This window comes from Rhinoderma darwinii, unplaced genomic scaffold (assembly GCF_050947455.1).
Source record: "Rhinoderma darwinii isolate aRhiDar2 unplaced genomic scaffold, aRhiDar2.hap1 Scaffold_980, whole genome shotgun sequence".
Taxonomy (NCBI): Eukaryota; Metazoa; Chordata; class Amphibia; order Anura; family Rhinodermatidae; genus Rhinoderma; species Rhinoderma darwinii.
Window position 1 is genome coordinate 44,776 of NW_027464554.1, and position 14,057 is coordinate 58,832.

General features: G+C 41.7%; 56 pseudogenes; all 56 read left to right on the plus strand.

The window, feature by feature from the left end:
- The first annotated feature begins 38 nt into the window (after positions 1 to 38).
- LOC142734591 (5S ribosomal RNA) lies at positions 39 to 157 on the plus strand (annotated as a pseudogene).
- Positions 158 to 224: 67 nt separating this feature from the next.
- On the plus strand, positions 225 to 343 carry LOC142734802 (5S ribosomal RNA; annotated as a pseudogene).
- A 67-nt stretch (positions 344 to 410) lies between these two features.
- Positions 411 to 529, plus strand: LOC142734549 (5S ribosomal RNA; annotated as a pseudogene).
- A 67-nt stretch (positions 530 to 596) lies between these two features.
- LOC142734529 (5S ribosomal RNA) lies at positions 597 to 715 on the plus strand (annotated as a pseudogene).
- Positions 716 to 968: 253 nt separating this feature from the next.
- LOC142734511 (5S ribosomal RNA) lies at positions 969 to 1,087 on the plus strand (annotated as a pseudogene).
- Positions 1,088 to 1,154: 67 nt separating this feature from the next.
- On the plus strand, positions 1,155 to 1,273 carry LOC142734615 (5S ribosomal RNA; annotated as a pseudogene).
- A 67-nt stretch (positions 1,274 to 1,340) lies between these two features.
- On the plus strand, positions 1,341 to 1,459 carry LOC142734652 (5S ribosomal RNA; annotated as a pseudogene).
- A 253-nt stretch (positions 1,460 to 1,712) lies between these two features.
- On the plus strand, positions 1,713 to 1,831 carry LOC142734569 (5S ribosomal RNA; annotated as a pseudogene).
- Positions 1,832 to 1,898: 67 nt separating this feature from the next.
- On the plus strand, positions 1,899 to 2,017 carry LOC142734617 (5S ribosomal RNA; annotated as a pseudogene).
- Positions 2,018 to 2,084: 67 nt separating this feature from the next.
- Positions 2,085 to 2,203, plus strand: LOC142734705 (5S ribosomal RNA; annotated as a pseudogene).
- A 67-nt stretch (positions 2,204 to 2,270) lies between these two features.
- On the plus strand, positions 2,271 to 2,389 carry LOC142734654 (5S ribosomal RNA; annotated as a pseudogene).
- Positions 2,390 to 3,011: 622 nt separating this feature from the next.
- Positions 3,012 to 3,130, plus strand: LOC142734523 (5S ribosomal RNA; annotated as a pseudogene).
- A 67-nt stretch (positions 3,131 to 3,197) lies between these two features.
- LOC142734570 (5S ribosomal RNA) lies at positions 3,198 to 3,316 on the plus strand (annotated as a pseudogene).
- Positions 3,317 to 3,383: 67 nt separating this feature from the next.
- On the plus strand, positions 3,384 to 3,502 carry LOC142734619 (5S ribosomal RNA; annotated as a pseudogene).
- A 67-nt stretch (positions 3,503 to 3,569) lies between these two features.
- LOC142734707 (5S ribosomal RNA) lies at positions 3,570 to 3,688 on the plus strand (annotated as a pseudogene).
- Positions 3,689 to 3,755: 67 nt separating this feature from the next.
- Positions 3,756 to 3,874, plus strand: LOC142734525 (5S ribosomal RNA; annotated as a pseudogene).
- A 67-nt stretch (positions 3,875 to 3,941) lies between these two features.
- Positions 3,942 to 4,060, plus strand: LOC142734520 (5S ribosomal RNA; annotated as a pseudogene).
- Positions 4,061 to 4,127: 67 nt separating this feature from the next.
- LOC142734588 (5S ribosomal RNA) lies at positions 4,128 to 4,246 on the plus strand (annotated as a pseudogene).
- Positions 4,247 to 4,682: 436 nt separating this feature from the next.
- LOC142734471 (5S ribosomal RNA) lies at positions 4,683 to 4,801 on the plus strand (annotated as a pseudogene).
- A 67-nt stretch (positions 4,802 to 4,868) lies between these two features.
- On the plus strand, positions 4,869 to 4,987 carry LOC142734487 (5S ribosomal RNA; annotated as a pseudogene).
- Positions 4,988 to 5,054: 67 nt separating this feature from the next.
- Positions 5,055 to 5,173, plus strand: LOC142734506 (5S ribosomal RNA; annotated as a pseudogene).
- A 67-nt stretch (positions 5,174 to 5,240) lies between these two features.
- LOC142734643 (5S ribosomal RNA) lies at positions 5,241 to 5,359 on the plus strand (annotated as a pseudogene).
- Positions 5,360 to 5,426: 67 nt separating this feature from the next.
- On the plus strand, positions 5,427 to 5,545 carry LOC142734645 (5S ribosomal RNA; annotated as a pseudogene).
- Positions 5,546 to 5,612: 67 nt separating this feature from the next.
- Positions 5,613 to 5,731, plus strand: LOC142734674 (5S ribosomal RNA; annotated as a pseudogene).
- A 67-nt stretch (positions 5,732 to 5,798) lies between these two features.
- Positions 5,799 to 5,917, plus strand: LOC142734635 (5S ribosomal RNA; annotated as a pseudogene).
- Positions 5,918 to 5,984: 67 nt separating this feature from the next.
- LOC142734656 (5S ribosomal RNA) lies at positions 5,985 to 6,102 on the plus strand (annotated as a pseudogene).
- Positions 6,103 to 6,169: 67 nt separating this feature from the next.
- On the plus strand, positions 6,170 to 6,288 carry LOC142734498 (5S ribosomal RNA; annotated as a pseudogene).
- Positions 6,289 to 6,355: 67 nt separating this feature from the next.
- Positions 6,356 to 6,474, plus strand: LOC142734472 (5S ribosomal RNA; annotated as a pseudogene).
- A 625-nt stretch (positions 6,475 to 7,099) lies between these two features.
- LOC142734683 (5S ribosomal RNA) lies at positions 7,100 to 7,218 on the plus strand (annotated as a pseudogene).
- Positions 7,219 to 7,285: 67 nt separating this feature from the next.
- Positions 7,286 to 7,404, plus strand: LOC142734558 (5S ribosomal RNA; annotated as a pseudogene).
- Positions 7,405 to 7,471: 67 nt separating this feature from the next.
- LOC142734499 (5S ribosomal RNA) lies at positions 7,472 to 7,590 on the plus strand (annotated as a pseudogene).
- Positions 7,591 to 7,657: 67 nt separating this feature from the next.
- On the plus strand, positions 7,658 to 7,776 carry LOC142734602 (5S ribosomal RNA; annotated as a pseudogene).
- A 67-nt stretch (positions 7,777 to 7,843) lies between these two features.
- LOC142734446 (5S ribosomal RNA) lies at positions 7,844 to 7,962 on the plus strand (annotated as a pseudogene).
- A 67-nt stretch (positions 7,963 to 8,029) lies between these two features.
- On the plus strand, positions 8,030 to 8,148 carry LOC142734829 (5S ribosomal RNA; annotated as a pseudogene).
- A 277-nt stretch (positions 8,149 to 8,425) lies between these two features.
- On the plus strand, positions 8,426 to 8,544 carry LOC142734697 (5S ribosomal RNA; annotated as a pseudogene).
- A 67-nt stretch (positions 8,545 to 8,611) lies between these two features.
- Positions 8,612 to 8,730, plus strand: LOC142734653 (5S ribosomal RNA; annotated as a pseudogene).
- Positions 8,731 to 8,797: 67 nt separating this feature from the next.
- Positions 8,798 to 8,916, plus strand: LOC142734830 (5S ribosomal RNA; annotated as a pseudogene).
- Positions 8,917 to 8,983: 67 nt separating this feature from the next.
- Positions 8,984 to 9,102, plus strand: LOC142734754 (5S ribosomal RNA; annotated as a pseudogene).
- Positions 9,103 to 9,169: 67 nt separating this feature from the next.
- LOC142734720 (5S ribosomal RNA) lies at positions 9,170 to 9,288 on the plus strand (annotated as a pseudogene).
- A 67-nt stretch (positions 9,289 to 9,355) lies between these two features.
- On the plus strand, positions 9,356 to 9,474 carry LOC142734632 (5S ribosomal RNA; annotated as a pseudogene).
- A 67-nt stretch (positions 9,475 to 9,541) lies between these two features.
- Positions 9,542 to 9,660, plus strand: LOC142734543 (5S ribosomal RNA; annotated as a pseudogene).
- A 67-nt stretch (positions 9,661 to 9,727) lies between these two features.
- On the plus strand, positions 9,728 to 9,846 carry LOC142734480 (5S ribosomal RNA; annotated as a pseudogene).
- Positions 9,847 to 9,913: 67 nt separating this feature from the next.
- Positions 9,914 to 10,032, plus strand: LOC142734443 (5S ribosomal RNA; annotated as a pseudogene).
- A 67-nt stretch (positions 10,033 to 10,099) lies between these two features.
- On the plus strand, positions 10,100 to 10,218 carry LOC142734473 (5S ribosomal RNA; annotated as a pseudogene).
- A 439-nt stretch (positions 10,219 to 10,657) lies between these two features.
- Positions 10,658 to 10,776, plus strand: LOC142734567 (5S ribosomal RNA; annotated as a pseudogene).
- Positions 10,777 to 10,843: 67 nt separating this feature from the next.
- Positions 10,844 to 10,962, plus strand: LOC142734458 (5S ribosomal RNA; annotated as a pseudogene).
- A 67-nt stretch (positions 10,963 to 11,029) lies between these two features.
- Positions 11,030 to 11,148, plus strand: LOC142734559 (5S ribosomal RNA; annotated as a pseudogene).
- Positions 11,149 to 11,215: 67 nt separating this feature from the next.
- On the plus strand, positions 11,216 to 11,334 carry LOC142734644 (5S ribosomal RNA; annotated as a pseudogene).
- Positions 11,335 to 11,401: 67 nt separating this feature from the next.
- On the plus strand, positions 11,402 to 11,520 carry LOC142734452 (5S ribosomal RNA; annotated as a pseudogene).
- A 439-nt stretch (positions 11,521 to 11,959) lies between these two features.
- On the plus strand, positions 11,960 to 12,078 carry LOC142734527 (5S ribosomal RNA; annotated as a pseudogene).
- A 67-nt stretch (positions 12,079 to 12,145) lies between these two features.
- LOC142734796 (5S ribosomal RNA) lies at positions 12,146 to 12,264 on the plus strand (annotated as a pseudogene).
- Positions 12,265 to 13,053: 789 nt separating this feature from the next.
- LOC142734814 (5S ribosomal RNA) lies at positions 13,054 to 13,173 on the plus strand (annotated as a pseudogene).
- A 67-nt stretch (positions 13,174 to 13,240) lies between these two features.
- On the plus strand, positions 13,241 to 13,359 carry LOC142734665 (5S ribosomal RNA; annotated as a pseudogene).
- Positions 13,360 to 13,426: 67 nt separating this feature from the next.
- LOC142734556 (5S ribosomal RNA) lies at positions 13,427 to 13,545 on the plus strand (annotated as a pseudogene).
- A 67-nt stretch (positions 13,546 to 13,612) lies between these two features.
- On the plus strand, positions 13,613 to 13,731 carry LOC142734809 (5S ribosomal RNA; annotated as a pseudogene).
- A 67-nt stretch (positions 13,732 to 13,798) lies between these two features.
- On the plus strand, positions 13,799 to 13,917 carry LOC142734766 (5S ribosomal RNA; annotated as a pseudogene).
- Positions 13,918 to 14,057: the final 140 nt, after the last annotated feature.

Sequence of the window (14,057 nt, forward strand, 5' to 3'; positions counted from 1 at the left end):
CAATAGATTAAATAGGACTATGGATTAAGGCTTTTAATGTCAATGGCCATTCTAAGCTGAATGTGCCTGCTCTCGTCAGATCGCAGAAGTTACACAGCTTAAGGCCTCGCTAGTGCCAGTGTGGGAGACTGTCTGGGAATCCGTGGTGCGGTTGACTTTTTATTATGTCGTTTAGATTTTGTTTCACAATCGATTAAAAAGGACTATGGATTAAAGCATTTAATGTCAATGGCCATTCTAAGCTGAATGTGCCTGCTCTCGTTAGATCGCAGAAGTTACACAGCTTAACGCCTCGCTAGTACCAGTGTGGGAAACTGTCTGGGAATCCGGGGTGCGGTTGACTTTTTATTATGTCGTTTAGATTTTGTTTCACAATAGATTAAATAGGACTATGGATTAAAGCATTTAACGTCAATGGCCATTCTAAGCTGAATGTGCCTGCTCTCGTCAGATCGCAGAAGTTACACAGCTTAAGGCCTCGCTAGTACCAGTGTGGGAGACTGTCTGGGAATCCGTGGTGCGGTTGAATTTTTATTATGTCGTTTCGATTTTGTTTCACAATCGATTAAAAAGGACTATGGATTAAAGCATTTAATGTCAATGGCCATTCTAAGCTGAATGTCCTTGCTCTCGTCAGATCGCAGAAGTTACACAGCTTAAGGCCTCGCTAGTACCAGTGTGGGAGACTGTCTGGGAATCCGTGGTGCGGTTGACTTTTTATTATGTCGTTTAGATTTTGTTTCACAATCGATTAAAAAGGACTATGGATTAAAGCATTTAATGTCAATGGCCATTCTAAGCTGAATGTGCCTGCTCTTGTCAGATCGCAGAAGTTACACAGCTTAATCCCTCGCTAGTACCAGTGTGGGAGACTGTCTGGGAATCCGTGGTGCGGTTGACTTTTTATTATGTCGTTTAGATTTTGTTTCACAATCGATTAAAAAGGACTGTGGATTAAAGCATTTAAGGTCAATGGCCATTCTAAGCTGAATGTGCCTGCCCTCGTCAGAACGCAGAAGTTACACAGCTTAAGGCCTCGCTAGTACCAGTGTGGGAGACTGTCTGGGAATCCGTGGTGCGGTTGACTTTTTATTATGTCGTTTAGATTTTGTTTCACAATAGATTAAATAGGACTATGGATTAAAGCATTTAACGTCAATGGCCATTCTAAGCTGAATGTGCCTGCTCTCGTCAGAACGCAGAAGTTACACAGCTTAAGGCCTCGCTAGTACCATTGTGGGAGACTGTCTGGGAATCCGTGGTGTGGTTGAATTTTTATTATGTCGTTTAGATTTTGTTTCACAATCGATTAAAAAGGACTATGGATTAAAGCATTTAATGTCAATGGCCATTCTAAGCTGAATTTTCCAGCTCTCGTCAGATCGCAGAAGTTACACAGCTTAAGGCCTCGCTAGTACCAGTGTGGGAGACTGTCTGGGAATCCGTGGTGCGGTTGACTTTTTATTATGTCGTTTAGATTTTGTTTCACAATCGATTAAAAAGGACTATGGATTAAAGCATTTAATGTCAATGGCCATTCTAAGCTGAATGTGCCTGCTCTTGTCAGATCGCAGAAGTTACACAGCTTAATCCCTCGCTAGTACCAGTGTGGGAGACTGTCTGGGAATCCGTGGTGCGGTTGACTTTTTATTATGTCGTTTAGATTTTGTTTCACAATCGATTAAAAAGGACTGTGGATTAAAGCATTTAAGGTCAATGGCCATTCTAAGCTGAATGTGCCTGCCCTCGTCAGATCGCAGAAGTTACACAGCTTAAGGCCTCGCTAGTACCAGTGTGGGAGACTGTCTGGGAATCCGTGGTGCGGTTGACTTTTTATTATGTCGTTTAGATTTTGTTTCACAATAGATTAAATAGGACTATGGATTAAAGCATTTAACGTCAATGGCCATTCTAAGCTGAATGTGCCTGCTCTCGTCAGAACGCAGAAGTTACACAGCTTAAGGCCTCGCTAGTACCATTGTGGGAGACTGTCTGGGAATCCGTGGTGTGGTTGAATTTTTATTATGTCGTTTAGATTTTGTTTCACAATCGATTAAAAAGGACTATGGATTAAAGCATTTAATGTCAATGGCCATTCTAAGCTGAATTTCCCAGCTCTCGTCAGATCGCAGAAGTTACACAGCTTAAGGCCTCGCTAGTACCAGTGTGGGAGACTGTCTGGGAATCCGTGGTGCGGTTGACTTTTTATTATGTCGTTTAGATTTTGTTTCACAATCGATTAAAAAGGACTATGGATTAAAGCATTTAATGTCAATGGCCATTCTAAGCTGAATTTTCCAGCTCTCGTCAGATCGCAGAAGTTACACAGCTTAAGGCCTCGCTAGTACCAGTGTGGGAGACTGTCTGGGAATCCGTGGTGCGGTTGACTTTTTATTATGTCGTTTAGATTTTGTTTCACAATCGATTAAAAAGGACTATGGATTAAAGCATTTAATGTCAATGGCCATTCTAAGCTGAATGTGCCTGCTCTTGTCAGATCGCAGAAGTTACACAGCTTAATCCCTCGCTAGTACCAGTGTGGGAGACTGTCTGGGAATCCGTGGTGCGGTTGACTTTTTATTATGTCGTTTAGATTTTGTTTCACAATCGATTAAAAAGGACTGTGGATTAAAGCATTTAATGTCAATGGCCATTCTAAGCTGAATGTGCCTGCTATCGTCAGATCGCAGAAGTTACACAGCTTATGGCCTTGCTAGTACCAGTGTGGGAGACTGTCTGGGAATCCGTGGTGCGGTTGACTTTTTATTATGTTTAGATTTTGTTTCACAATCGATTAAAAAGGACTATGGATTAAAGCATTTAATGTCAATGGCCATTCTAAGCTGAATGTGCCTGCTCTCGTTAGATCGCTGAAGTTACACAGCTTAACGCCTCGCTAGTACCAGTGTGGGAGACTGTCTGGGAATCCGTGGTGCGGTTGAATTTTTATTATGTCGTTTAGATTTTGTTTCACAATCGATTAAAAAGGACTATGGATTAAATCATTTAATGTCAATGGCCATTCTAAGCTGAATGTCCCTGCTCTCGTCAGATCGCAGAAGTTACACAGCTTAAGGCCTTGCTAGTACCAGTGTGGGAGACTGTCTGGGAATCCGTGGTGCGGTTGACTTTTTATTATGTCGTTTAGATTTTGTTTCACAATCGATTAAAAAGGACTGTGGATTAAAGCATTTAAGGTCAATGGCCATTCTAAGCTGAATGTGCCTGCCCTCGTCAGATCGCAGAAGTTACACAGCTTAAGGCCTCGCTAGTACCAGTGTGGGAGACTGTCTGGGAATCCGTGGTGCGGTTGACTTTTTATTATGTCGTTTAGATTTTGTTTCACAATAGATTAAATAGGACTATGGATTAAAGCATTTAACGTCAATGGCCATTCTAAGCTGAATGTGCCTGCTCTCGTCAGAACGCAGAAGTTACACAGCTTAAGGCCTCGCTAGTACCATTGTGGGAGACTGTCTGGGAATCCGTGGTGTGGTTGAATTTTTATTATGTCGTTTAGATTTTGTTTCACAATCGATTAAAAAGGACTATGGATTAAAGCATTTAATGTCAATGGCCATTCTAAGCTGAATTTCCCAGCTCTCGTCAGATCGCAGAAGTTACACAGCTTAAGGCCTCGCTAGTACCAGTGTGGGAGACTGTCTGGGAATCCGTGGTGCGGTTGACTTTTTATTATGTCGTTTAGATTTTGTTTCACAATCGATTAAAAAGGACTATGGATTAAAGCATTTAATGTCAATGGCCATTCTAAGCTGCATGTGCCTGCTCTCGTCAGATCGCAGAAGTTACTCAGCTTAAGGCCTCGCTAGTACCAGTGTGGGAGACTGTCTGGGAAACCGTGGTGCGGTTGACTTTTTATTATGTCGTTTAGATTTTGTTTCACAATAGATTAAATAGGACTATAGATTAAAGCAATGAACGTCAATGGCCATTCTAAGCTGAATGTGCCTGCTCTCATCAGAACGCAGAAGTTACACAGCTTAAGGCCTTGCTAGTACCAGTGTGGGAGACTGTCTGGGAATCCGTGGTGCGGTTGAATTTCTATTATGTCGTTTAGATTTTGTTTCACAATCGATTAAAAAGGACTATGGATTATAGCATTTAATGTCAATGGCCATTCTAAGCTGAATGTCACTGCTCTCGTCAGATCGCAGAAGTTACACAGCTTAAGGCCTCGTTAGTACCAGTGTGGGAGACTGTCTGGGAATCCGTGGTGCGGTTGACTTTTTATTATGTTGTTTAGATTTTGTTTCACAATAGATTAAATAGGACTATGGATTAAGGCTTTTAATGTCAATGGCCATTCTAAGCTGAATGTGCCTGCTATCGTCAGATCGCAGAAGTTACACAGCTTATGGCCTTGCTAGTACCAGTGTGGGAGACTGTCTGGGAATCCGTGGTGCGGTTGACTTTTTATTATGTTTAGATTTTGTTTCACAATCGATTAAAAAGGACTATGGATTAAAGCATTCAATGTCAATGGCCATTCTAAGCTGAATGTGCCTGCTCTCGTTAGATCGCTGAAGTTACACAGCTTAACGCCTCGCTAGTACCAGTGTGGGAGACTGTCTGGGAATCCGTGGTGCGGTTGAATTTTTATTATGTCGTTTAGATTTTGTTTCACAATCGATTAAAAAGGACTATGGATTAAATCATTTAATGTCAATGGCCATTCTAAGCTGAATGTCCCTGCTCTCGTCAGATCGCAGAAGTTACACAGCTTAAGGCCTCGCTAGTACCAGTGTGGGAGACTGTCTGGGAATCCGTGGTGCGGTTGACTTTTTATTATGTTGTTTAGATTTTGTTTCACAATAGATTAAATAGGACTATGGATTAAGGCTTTTAATGTCAATGGCCATTCTAAGCTGAATGTGCCTGCTCTCGTCAGAGCGCAGAAGTTACACAGCTTAAGGCCTCGCTAGTACCAGTGTGGGAGACTGTCTGGGAATCCGTGGTGCGGTTGACTCTTTATTATGTTGTTTAGATTTTGTTTCACAATAGATTAAATGGGACTATGGATTAAGGCTTTTAATGTCAATGGCCATTCTAAGCTGAATGTGCCTGCTCTCGTCAGATCGCAGAAGTTACACAGCTTAAGGCCTCGCTAGTACCAGTGTGGGAGACTGTCTGGGAATCCGTGGTGCGGTTGACCTTTTATTATGTCGTTTTGATTTTGTTTCACAATAGATTAAATAGGACTATGGATTAAAGCATTTAACGTCAATGGCCATTCTAAGCTGAATGTGCCTGCTCTCGTCAGAACGCAGAAGTTACACAGCTTAAGGCCTCACTAGTACCATTGTGGGAGACTGTCTGGGAATCCGTGGTGTGGTTGAATTTTTATTATGTCGTTTAGATTTTGTTTCACAATCGATTAAAAAGGACTATGGATTAAAGCATTTAATGTCAATGCCCATTCTAAGCTGAATGTCCCTGCTCTCGTCAGATCGCAGAAGTTACACAGCTTAAGGCCTCGCTAGTACCAGTGTGGGAGACTGTCTGGGAATCCGTGGTGCGGTTGACTTTTTATTATGTCGTTTAGATTTTGTTTCACAATCGATTAAAAAGGACTATGGATTAAAACATTTAATGTCAATGGCCATTCTAAGCTGAATGTGCCTGCTCTCGTCAGATCACAGAAGTTACACAGCTTAAGGCCTCGCTAGTACAAGTGTGGGAGACTGTCTGGGAATCCGTGGTGCGGTTGACTTTTTATTATGTCGTTTAGATTTTGTTTCACAATCGATTAAAAAGGACTATGGATTAAAGCATTTAATGTCGATGGCAATTCTAAGCTGAATGTGCCTGCTCTCGTCAGATCGCAGAAGTTACACAGCTTAAGCCCTCGGTAGTACTAGTGTGGGAGACTGTCTGGGAATCCGTGGTGCGGTTGACTTTTTATTATGTCGTTTAGATTTTGTTTCACAATCGATTAAAAAGGACTATGGATTAAAGCATTTAATGTCAATGCCATTCTAAGCTGCATGTGCCTGCTCTCGTCAGATCGCAGAAGTTACACAGCTTAAGGCCTCGGTAGTACCAGTGTGGGAGACTGTCTGGGAATCCGTGGTGCGGTTGACTTTTTATTATGTCGTTTAGATTTTGTTTCACAATAGATTAAATAGGACTATAGATTAAAACATTTAACGTCAATGGCCATTCTAAGCTGAATGTGCCTGCTCTCGTCAGAACGCAGAAGTTACACAGCTTAAGGCCTCGCTAGTACCAGTGTGGGAGACTGTCTGGGAATCCGTGGTGCGGTTGAATTTTTATTATGTCGTTTAGATTTTGTTTCACAATCGATTAAAAAGGACTATGGAATATAACATTTAATGTCAATGGCCATTCTAAGCTGAATGTCCCTGCTCTCGTCAGATCGCAGAAGTTACACAGCTTAAGGCCTCGCTAGTACCAGTGTGGGAGACTGTCTGGGAATCCGTGGTGCGGTTGACTTTTTATTATGTTGTTTAGATTTTGTTTCACAATAGATTAAATAGGACTATGGATTAAGGCTTTTAATGTCAATGGCCATTCTAAGCTGAATGTGCCTGCTATCGTCAGATCGCAGAAGTTACACAGTTTATGGCCTTGCTAGTACCAGTGTGGGAGACTGTCTGGGAATCCGTAGTGCGGTTGACTTTTTATTATGTCGTTTAGATTTTGTTTCACAATCGATTAAAAAGGACTATGGATTAAAGCATTTAATGTCAATGGCCATTCTAAGCTGAATGTGCCTGCTCTCGTTAGATCGCTGAAGTTACACAGCTTAACGCCTCGCTAGTACCAGTGTGGGAGACTGTCTGGGAATCCGTGGTGCGGTTGAATTTTTATTATGTCGTTTAGATTTTGTTTCACAATCGATTAAAAAGGACTATGGATTAAATCATTTAATGTCAATGGACATTCTAAGCTGAATGTGCCTGCTCTCGTCAGATCACAGAAGTTACACAGCTTAAGGCCTCGCTAGTACCAGTGTGGGAGACTGTCTGGGAATCCGTGGTGCGGTTAACTTTTTATTATGTCGTTTAGATTTTGTTTCACAATCGATTAAAAAGGACTATGGATTAAAGCATTTAATGTCAATCGCCATTCTAAGCTGAATGTGCCTGCTCTCATCAGATCGCAGAAGTTACACAGCTTAAGGCCTCGGTAGTACTAGTGTGGGAGACTGTCTGGGAATCCGTGGAGCGGTTGACTTTTTATTATGTCGTTTAGATTTTGTTTCACAATCGATTAAAAAGGACTATGGATTAAAGAATTTAATGTCAATGGCCATTCTAAGCTGCATGTGCCTGCTCTCGTCAGATCGCAGAAGTTACACAGCTTAAGGCCTCGCTAGTACCAGTGTGGGAGACTGTCTGGGAATCCGTGGTGTGGTTGACTTTTTATTATGTCGTTTAGATTTTGTTTCACAATAGATTAAATAGGACTATAGATTAAAGCATTTAACGTCAATGGCCATTCTAAGCTGAATGTGCCTGCTCTCGTCAGAACGCAGAAGTTACACAGCTTAAGGCCTCGCTAGTACCAGTGTGGGAGACTGTCTGGGAATCCGTGGTGCGGTTGAATTTTTATTATGTCGTTTAGATTTTGTTTCACAATCGATTAAAAAGGACTATGGATTATAGCATTTAATGTCAATGGCCATTCTAAGCTGAATGTCCCTGCTCTCGTCAGATCGCAGAAGTTACACAGCTTAAGGCCTCGCTAGTACCAGTGTGGGAGACTGTCTGGGAATCCGTGGTGCGGTTGAATTTTTATTATGTCGTTTAGATTTTGTTTCACAATAGATTAAATAGGACTATAGATTAAAGCATTTAACGTCAATGGCCATTCTAAGCTGAATGTGCCTGCTCTCATCAGAACGCAGAAGTTACACAGCTTAAGGCCTCGCTAGTACCAGTGTGGGAGACTGTCTGGGAATCCGTGGTGCGGTTGACTCTTTATTATGTTGTTTAGATTTTGTTTCACAATAGATTAAATGGGACTATGGAGTAAGGCTTTTAATGTCAATGGCCATTCTAAGCTGAATGTGCCTGCTCTCGTCAGATCGCAGAAGTTACACAGCTTAAGGCCTCGCTAGTACCAGTGTGGGAGACTGTCTGGGAATCCGTGGTGCGGTTGACTTTTTATTATGTCGTTTAGATTTTGTTTCACAATAGATTAAAAAGGACTATGGATTAAAGCATTTAATGTCAATGGCCATTCTAAGCTGAATGTGCCTGCTCTCGTTAGATCGCTGAAGTTACACAGCTTAACGCCTCGCTAGTACCAGTGTGGGAGACTGTCTGGGAATCCGTGGTGCGGTTGAATTTTTATTATGTCGTTTAGATTTTGTTTCACAATCGATTAAAAAGGACTATGGATTAAATCATTTAATGTCAATGGCCATTCTAAGCTGAATGTCAATGGCCATTCTAAGCTGAATGTCCCTGCTCTCGTCAGATCGCAGAAGTTACACAGCTTAAGGACTCGCTAGTACCAGTGTGGGAGACTGTCTGGGAATCCGTGGTGCGGTTGACTTTTTATTATGTTGTTTAGATTTTGTTTCACAATAGATTAAATAGGACTATGGATTAAGGCTTTTAAAGTCAATGGCCATTCTAAGCTGAATGTGCCTGCTCTCGTCAGATCGCAGAAGTTACACAGCTTAAGGCCTCGCTAGTACCAGTGTGGGAGACTGTCTGGGAATCCGTGGTGCGGTTGACTCTTTATTATGTTGTTTAGATTTTGTTTCACAATAGATTAAATGGGACTATGGATTAAAGCTTTTAATGTCAATGGCCATTCTAAGCTGAATGTGCCTGCTCTCGTCAGATCGCAGAAGTTACACAGCTTAAGGCCTCGCTAGTACCAGTGTGGGAGACTGTCTGGGAATCCGTGGTGCGGTTGACTTTTTATTATGTCGTTTAGATTTTGTTTCACAATAGATTAAATAGGACTATGGATTAATGCATTTAACGTCAATGGCCATTCTAAGCTGAATGTGCCTGCTCTCGTCAGAACGCAGAAGTTACACAGCTTAAGGCCTCACTAGTATCATTGTGGGAGACTGTCTGGGAATCCGTGGTGTTGTTAAATTTTTATTATGTCGTTTAGATTTTGTTTCACAATCGATTAAAAAGGACTATGGATTAAAACATTTAATGTCAATGCCCATTCTAAGCTGAATGTCCCTGCTCTCGTCAGATCGCAGAAGTTACACAGCTTAAGGCCTCGCTAGTACCCGTGTGGGAGACTGTCTGGGAATCCGTGGTGCGGTTGACTTTTTATTATGTCGTTTAGCTTTTGTTTCACAATCGATTAAAAAGGACTATGGATTAAAACATTTAATGTCAATGGCCATTCTAAGCTGAATGTGCCTGCTCTCATCAGATCACAGAAGTTACACAGCTTAAGGCCTCGCTAGTACAAGTGTGGGAGACTGTCTGGGAATCCGTGGTGCGGTTGACTTTTTATTATGTCGTTTAGATTTTGTTTCACAATCGATTAAAAAGGACTATGGATTAAAGCATTTAATGTCAATGGCAATTCTAAGCTGAATGTGCCTGCTCTCGTCAGATCGCAGAAGTTACACAGCTTAAGGCCTCGGTAGTACTAGTGTGGGAGACTATCTGGGAATCCGTGGTGCGGTTGACTTTTTATTATGTCGTTTAGATTTTGTTTCACAATCGATTAAAAAGGACTATGGATTAAAGCATTTAATGTCAATGGCCATTCTAAGCTGCATGTGCCTGCTCTCGTCAGATCGCAGAAGTTACACAGCTTAAGGCCTCGCTAGTACCAGTGTGGGAGACTGTCTGGGAATCCGTGGTGCGGTTGACTTTTTATTATGTCGTTTAGATTTTGTTTCACAATAGATTAAATAGGACTATAGATTAAAGCATTTAACGTCAATGGCCATTCTAAGCTGAATGTGCCTGCTCTCGTCAGAACGCAGAAGTTACACAGCTTAAGGCCTCGCTAGTACCAGTGTGGGAGACTGTCCGGGAATCCGTGGTGCGGTTGACTTTTTATTATGTCGTTTAGATTTTGTTTCACAATCGATTAAAAAGGACTATGGAATATAGCATTTAATGTCAATGGCCATTCTAAGCTGAATGTCCCTGCTCTCGTCAGATCGCAGAAGTTACACAGCTTAAGGCCTCGCTAGTACCAGTGTGGGAGACTGTCTGGGAATCCGTGGTGCGGTTGACTTTTTATTATGTTGTTTAGATTTTGTTTCACAATAGATTAAATAGGACTATGGATTAAGGCTTTTAATGTCAATGGCCATTCTAAGCTGAATGTGCCTGCTATCGTCAGATCGCAGAAGTTACACAGCTTATGGCCTTGCTAGTACCAGTGTGGGAGACTGTCTGGGAATCCGTGGTGCGGTTGACTTTTTATTATGTCGTTTAGATTTTGTTTCACAATCGATTAAAAAGGACTATGGATTAAAGCATTTAATGTCAATGGCCATTCTAAGCTGAATGTGCCTGCTCTCGTTAGATCGCTGAAGTTACACAGCTTAACGCCTCGCTAGTACCAGTGTGGGAGACTGTCTGGGAATCCGTGGAGCGGTTGAATTTTTATTATGTCGTTTAGATTTTGTTTCACAATCGATTAAAAAGGACTATGGATTAAATCATTTAATGTCAATGGCCATTCTAAGCTGAATGTGCCTGCTCTCGTCAGATCACAGAAGTTACACAGCTTAAGGCCTCGCTAGTACCAGTGTGGGAGACTGTCTGGGAATCCGTGGTGCGGTTGACTTCTTATTATGTCGTTTAGATTTTGTTTCACAATCGATTAAAAAGGACTATGGATTAAAGCATTTAAAGTCAATGGCCATTCTAAGCTGAATGTGCCTGCTCTCGTCAGATCGCAGAAGTTACACAGCTTAAGGCCTCGGTAGTACTAGTGTGGGAGACTGTCTGGGAATCCGTGGTGCAGTTGACTTTTTATTATGTCGTTTAGATTTTGTTTCACAATCGATTAAAAAGGACTATGGATTAAAGAATTTAATGTCAATGGCCATTCTAAGCTGCATGTGCCTGCTCTCGTCAGATCGCAGAAGTTACACAGCTTAAGGCCTCGCTAGTACCAGTGTGGGAGACTGTCTGGGAATCCGTGGTGTGGTTGACTTTTTATTATGTCGTTTAGATTTTGTTTCACAATAGATTAAATAGGACTATAGATTAAAGCATTTAACGTCAATGGCCATTCTAAGCTGAATGTGCCTGCCCTCGTCAGAACGCAGAAGTTACACAGCTTAAGGCCTCGCTAGTACCAGTGTGGGAGACTGTCTGGGAATCCGTGGTGCGGTTGAATTTTTATTATGTCGTTTAGATTTTGTTTCACAATCGATTAAAAAGGACTATGGATTATAGCATTTAATGTCAATGGCCATTCTAAGCTGAATGTCCCTGCTCTCGTCAGATCGCAGAAGTTACACAGCTTAAGGCCTCGCTAGTACCAGTGTGGGAGACTGTCTGGGAATCCGTGGTGCGGTTGACCTTTTATTATGTTGTTTAGATTTTGTTTCACAATAGATTAAATAGGACTATGGATTAAGGTTTTTACTGTCAATGGCCATTCTAAGCTGAATGTGCCTGCTATCGTCAGATCGCAGAAGTTACACAGCTTATGGCCTTGCTTGTACCAGTGTGGGAGACTGTCTGCGAATCCGTGGTGCGGTTGACTTTTTATTATGTCGTTTAGATTTTGTTTCACAATCGATTAAAAAGGACTATGGATTAAAGCATTTAATGTCAATGGCCATTCTAAGCTGAATGTGCCTGCTCTCGTTAGATCGCTGAAGTTACACAGCTTAACGCCTCGCTAGTACCAGTGTGGGAGACTGTCTGGGAATCCGTGGTGCGGTTGAATTTTTATTATGTCGTTTAGATTTTGTTTCACAATCGATTAAAAAGGACTATGGATTAAATCATTTAACGTCAATGGCCCTTCTAAGCTGAATGTGCCTGCTCTCGTCAGATCGCAGAAGTTACACAGCTTAAGGCCTCGCTAGTACCAGTGTGGGAGACTGTCTGGGAATCCGTGGTGCGGTTGACTTTTTATTATGTTGTTTAGATTCTGTTTCACAATAGATTAAATAGGACTATGGATTAAGGCTTTTAATGTCAATGGCCATTCTAAGCTGAATGTGCCTGCTATCGTCAGATCGCAGAAGTTACACAGCTTATGGCCTTGCTAGTACCAGTGTGGGAGACTGTCTGGGAATCCATGGTGCGGTTGACTTTTTATTATGTCGTTTAGATTTTGTTTCACAATAGATTAAATAGGACTATGGATTAAAGCACTTGACGTCAATGGCAATTCTAAGCCGAATGTCCCTGCTCTCGTCAGATCGCAGAAGTTACACAGCTTAAGGCCTCGCTAGTACCAGTGTGGGAAAAAGTGTCTGGGAATCCGTGGTGCGGTTGACTTTTCATTATGTTGTTTAGATTTTGTTTCACAATAGATTAAATAGGACTATGGATTAAGGCTTTTAATGTCAATGGTCATTCTAAGCTGAATGTGCCTGCTCTCGTCAGATCGCAGAAGTTACACAGCTTAAGGCCTCGCTAGTACCAGTGTGGGAATCCGTGGTGCGGTTGACTTTCTATTATGCCGTTTAGATTTTGTTTCACAATCGATTAAAAAGGACTATGGATTAAAGCATTTAATGTCAATGGCCATTCTAAGATGAATGTGCCTGCTCTCGTTAGATCGCAGAAGTTACACAGCTTAACGTCTCGCTAGTACCAGTGTGGGAGACTGTCTGGGAATCTGTGGTGCGGTTGACATTTTATTATGTCGTTTAGATTTTGTTTCACAATAGATTAAATAGGACTATGGATTAAAGGATTTAATGTCAATGGCCATTCTAAGCTGAATGTGCCTGCTCTCGTCAGATCGCAGAAGTTACACAGCTTAAGTCCTCGCTAGTACCAGTGTGGGAATCCGTGGTGCGGTTGAATTTTTATTATGTCGTTTAGATTTTGTTTCACAATCGATTAAAAAGGACTATGGATTAAAGCATTTAATGTCAATGGCCATTCTAAGCTGAATGTCCCTGCTCTCGTCAGATCGCAGAAGTTACACAGCTTTAAGGCCTCGCTAGTACCAGTGTGGGAGACTGTCTGGGAATCCATGGTGCGGTTGACTTTTTATTATGTCGTTTAGATTTTGTTTCACAATCGATTAAAAAGGACTATGGATTAAAGGATTTAATGTCAATGGCCATTCTAAGCTGAATGTGCCTGCTCTCGTCAGATCGCAGAAGTTACACAGCTTAAGGCCTCGCTAGTACCAGTGTGGGAGACTGTCTGGGAATCCGTGGTGCGGTTGACTTTTTATTATGTCGTTTAGATTTTGTTTCACAATCGATTAAAAAGGACTATGGATTAAAGCATTTAATGTTAATGGCCATTCTAAGCTGAATGTGCCTGCTCTCGTTAGATCGCAGAAGTTAAACAGCTTTACGCCTCGCTAGTACCAGTGTGGGAGACTGTCTGGGAATCCGTGGTGCGGTTGACTTTTTATAATGTCGTTTAGATTTTGTTTCACAATAGATTAAATAGGACTATGGATTAAAGCATTTAACGTCAATGGCCATTCTAAGCTGAATGTGCCTGCTCTCGTCAGATCGCAAAAGTTACACAGCTTAAGGCCTCGCTAGTACCAGTGTGGCAGACTGTCTGGGAATCCGTGGTGCGGTTGAATTTTTATTATGTCGTTTAGATTTTGTTTCACAATCGATTAAAAAGGACTATGGATTAAAGCATTTAATGTCAATGGCAATTCTAAGCTTAATGTCCCTGCTCTCGTCAGATTGCAGAAGTTACACAGCTTAAGGCCTCGCTAGTACCAGTGTGGGAGACTGTCTGGGAATCCGTGGTGCAGTTGACTTTTTATTATGTCGTTTAGATTTTGTTTCACAATCGATTAAAAAGGACTATGGATTAAAGCATTTTTTGATGTCAATGGCCATTCTAAGCTGAATGTGAATGCTCTCGTCAGATCGCAGAAGTTACACAGCTTAAGGCCTC